A 3671-nucleotide genomic window follows, 5' to 3' on the forward strand; every position below is an offset into this window, starting at 1 on the left:
CTTCTTAAAAAACATTCAATGCTTTGGCATCAACCGCTTTCTGTGGCAGAGAATTCACAGACTCACTATCCTCTGGGTGAAGAAATTTCTCCTCATCTGTGCCTTAAATGGCCTACCCCTTATCCACAGACTGCAACCCCCAGTTTAGGACTCCCCAGTCACCAGGAACATCATTCCTGCATTTACTGTCATCTGGTCCTGCTAGAATTTTGTACTTTTCTGAAATCTGCCCCTCATTCTTCTAACTTCCAGCAAACGTAGTCCTAATTGATTCAGTCTCTGTCCACACATCAGTGCTGCTATCATAGGAATCAGTCTGGTAAATCTTCATGACACTCCCTCCATGGTCAGAACATCCCTCCTCAGATAAGGAGACCAAAACTGCACATAATACTCTGAAGATAGTAAGAACTGCTGATGCTGGAGTCAGAGATAACACAGTGTGGAGCTGGAGGAACACAGCAGAGCAGGGAGCATCAGAGGAGCAGGAAAGCTGACGTTTTGGGTCGGGATCCTTCTTCAGAAATTCAAAAATTTCTCCCACCCAACTTTGTGTCACCTGCAAACTTGGAGATATTAAATTCAGATTCCTCATACACAGAACAACGAATTTGGCTATTGCTACTTTCCTCTGAGAGATATTCCCCCAACAAAGTAACAATGTGTTGGCACTAGCTCCCTTATCAATTGTTCATTATTGTTGTTGTGCTGCCTTTTCAGGACATATGATATTAATGGCATGTGTCATTAGCAATATGGAAAGCTTGCCCATTTTCTGAAATGTGCCTTTTGCTTAGTTGACTCTGAACCTCATTGATATGTTTGCGTTTGCACACCTTCTGCCAGTGCTGTGGTGTTGTACCATCTTATTGGTCACCTGTGTTTTCTCCTTTGGGATCTGGATTGACCTTTGGAATAAAATTTCCTGCACATGCATGTCCAGTGTCCATGGTGCCACATGCCTTACAGAGATCTAGAAAAGCTAAACAGCTTATGGATACATGCATAAAACTGCGTGTTTGTTTTGTTTAGTTCTCTTTGATGATCATAGCAATAATGTTGGCTGCAGTTTCTGCAGGTCTGCCACGTGACTTCACACTTCTGCCCATCTTCAAGTACTACATCAGTAGCATGGAAGAAGATGAGTTACAGATTTTTAATCAGTAAGAGAATCAAAGGTTATGGGGATAAAGAAAATTGAGTTGAGGATTATCAGATTAACCATGACCTTACTGAATGGCAGGGCAAACTTGATGGGCTGAATGGCCTATTTCTACTCCTACGTCATGTGGTCTTAAAAAACCTACTTATAGATGAGGAGCAAGCAGTCTCAGGGACAATCCACCCTCAGCCTGAGATACTCCAGGTCAGTTTCACAATGTACAGGCAGCTGTATGGTTCACCATAAAGTATTTTAAACCAGGGAGATAAACTGACTTCTGTACTGCAGATGGAAATCAAAGTAGGAAGTTCTAAAAAAGCTCAGCAGATCTGGCAGGAACTCTGAAAATGAGTCATATTGGATGTGAAACACTAACTCTGTTTTTCTCTCTCCACAGATACTGTCAAATCTGCTGACTTTTTCTAGCACTTTCTGGTTTGAGATTTTCACCTCATTAGTGCAATTGCAATTCATAACCAGATCCCTGTGGTAAGGAATAGCATGCTATGCTATTCAGTCTCTCTAATTTTTAAAACATTGGCAGTTCCATTGGGTGAATTTTCAGCATTTGTTGCTTGACTAATGCTTGAGGCAACAAAGTAATTATATTTTAAAAAACATTGTTATTAGTTCTGACAGTCAAAAAAGGCACTCTTCAGTCACAGTTCTCTTAGGAATATATAGTAACCATTCAGCCCTTTGGACTTTCAACGAAATTTTGACTGAGCTGTATTTCATCTTCAATTTTGACCTCTGGGTCCATTTCTTCGTTTCGCTTTCTCATCACCACGATGAGTAGAAATCTCAAACATTAGGCTTTTCTATTGATGCTGAAAAGGAAGCTATCTTAACGTTGAAAAAAAAGTGATGCAGATAATGATGTCATAAAAGAAAATTGATGGCCTTGGTTTAATATCCTGGTGATTAACAGAACCATAAAATAGAAATCCAATATTCATGACTTTTTGTATTCTTCAGCTGAGTCTAATATCCTTCAGAATGTGTTTTGACTATTAAAATCGATTAAGCTAGATATTGAGGAAATTACCGTAAGCCCACCTTTCCTGCATCTAAATATTTAATAGGTTTTTCAAAGTCATTGTTTTACAGAGCAGAGTACAATATGAAATAGATCGGAATCAGTAGGACAATAGGCTTGTCATTCATTTTTCCTTCAGCAGGTATTGAACTCATGTCACTCAAGCTCTAATTATTCATTTTGGCCATTACTTGTAATTTCCTCTCTTTTCCATTCTGTTTTCCCTTTGAAGCTTCCAATTCATGTTGAACTGACATTTACTCAAGGGAGGACCCTACAGTGCCTCACCTACCATGCTTCAGGTAAGTGTGCAAGCTTAGTCGGCAAGTTTTGACAGTTATTTTAACAAACAAGAGTGATATGAGCCATGTCCTTCTTCACTCAGCTGAATGCATGTGTGCACTTTTAGTCATAGAGTCTGAATAGTAATTCAAGGTTGATTTACTTTTTTTCTTAATTGAGAGAAGTTGAGTTATCATTGTCAAATCCTTGCTTTCAAATCATTCCATGGTTTTGCCCTGCGCTGCACTATCTCTGTAATATTGAAGCCACAATCCTTCAAGATCTCTGTGCTCCTTTGGCTTTGGCATCTTGATCCTCCCTGATTTTTATTGTTCCACCATCCTTTATAGTCCCTCCCCTAAACCATTAGCCATTGTTTTTTTTCTCTTTCTCCCCCGAAAGCACTTCTTAAAATCTATTTCTTTGACTGCTTTTTTGCTACATGGCCTAGTATCTCATTTGTGGATCAGTGACAATTTTTTGTGGATAACTACAATGTCTAAGGCCTTAGCATACTCTTCAACATTGAAGACACAGTATAAGTTTTTGTTCCGATACTCTGTCAAAGAGAGTTAAAGAGCATCCAACTGTTTAAATGGATAGAGATTGCAGAACTCAAAAACTATAGATGGACCTGGGTGACCTCATACAAATCACAAACATTAAATGCACATACAGCGGGAAAATAGGGAGGCAAATTGAATAATTGTCATTTATTGCAAATGGAATGGAATATAAAAAGCAACAAACCTCTGCTACAGTTGTACAGGGTATTAGTGAGATACTATCTTGAGTTTTGTGTGCACTTTTAGTCTTCTGACTTAAGAAAAGATATTACTTCAAGAGAACTTCAGAGAAGTCCAACTATTTCCTGGAATGAAGGCAGTATCCTATAAGGAGACATAGAATCCCTTACAGCGTGGAAACAGGCCCTTCAGCCCAATAAGCCCACACCAACCCTCAGAGTATCCCACCCAGACCCATCACCCTAACCCTTTCCCTGTAACACACCTAATATGCACACCCCTGAACACTATGGGAAATTTAGCCTGGCCAATCCACCTAACCTGCACATCTTTGGACTGTGGGAGGAAACCGAGCACCCGGGGGAAACCGAGGAGCAGGCACGGGGAGAATGTGCAAACTCCAAACATACTGTTGCCTGAAGGTGGAATCAAACCTGGGTCC

This window comes from Rhincodon typus, chromosome 14, assembly GCF_021869965.1.
Source record: "Rhincodon typus isolate 14 chromosome 14, sRhiTyp1.1, whole genome shotgun sequence".
In the NCBI taxonomy this organism is placed as follows: Eukaryota; Metazoa; Chordata; class Chondrichthyes; order Orectolobiformes; family Rhincodontidae; genus Rhincodon; species Rhincodon typus.